Below are 1,020 nucleotides of genomic sequence, written 5' to 3'. Positions count from 1 at the left end.
AAATCATCTAATATACATTATGCAGACTAAATATTTATGTTTAATTTTGTATTTGAATAATTACATTTATCGTAAAACTTTATTGAATATTATATGATTTAACATTATTTAAAATCATTTAAATACTTTTTATTGAATAAAAGTGTATACAATATTGTTCCAAATATTTTGATGTATTTTAATTAATCATACTTTTAATAACTTTTTATATATTTTAGAATATTACTAATTATATAAATAAAAAGCTTCCAATAACATTATCATAAATTTGAGACTTAAGTAGAATTAAATGTTAATGAATAATAAAATGTTTAACAAACAACTTTTAATAACATTTCAATAATTTTGCGATAATATTAAATTCTTTATTTCTCCCTTCATTGTATATACATCATTATTTAGTACAAAATATTCCACATACATACGCAGCATACTCGTTACTATTCGCACCTAATGTCACGAATTGATTTATAGTTATTCAAGTTCTGAATATCGTCAATTGTTAAGTAAATTCAATTTTTCATATTGAATCTAATTTCTGACTTGGAAGGATAAAAAGTATAAAAATTTAATGATCTAGGGATATTTTGTTCGATTCTTTAGCATTCAGTATATATTCTTTGAAATACTAATACTTATTCTCTTGTTTACCGATTTAATATTTGTTTATTATTATGTACAATGTAATGAATTGATGCTCTTATCATTATAGTCTGTGAGTACTTTCTGGAGCTTCTGTATAGTAATTATCTGTCTGAGATGTTGGGGTAACACCATGTTTAGTTACTTTTCTAGGGAAGTAGTTTTGGAGATGTAAAATTCAATTGTAATTTGAATACAATTTAAATACACTACTATGGGGATACTTTTTTCTGAGTACAGATAATGATTTTTATATGTGTAATAGTGATTAATCTTTAAATGAAAAATAAATGTAACGAATTAAGCAATGTAATACTTCCTGCTCACTTCAACCTTACAACAAATTTACAAGTAGATTTATTTTGACAAATATATTAA

The sequence above is a fragment of the Habropoda laboriosa genome, unplaced genomic scaffold (genome assembly GCF_001263275.1).
Source record: "Habropoda laboriosa isolate 0110345459 unplaced genomic scaffold, ASM126327v1 scaffold54, whole genome shotgun sequence".
Taxonomy (NCBI): domain Eukaryota; kingdom Metazoa; phylum Arthropoda; class Insecta; order Hymenoptera; family Apidae; genus Habropoda; species Habropoda laboriosa.
The sequence above is the reverse complement of the archived record's forward strand: the minus strand, read 5'-3'. Positions refer to the sequence as shown.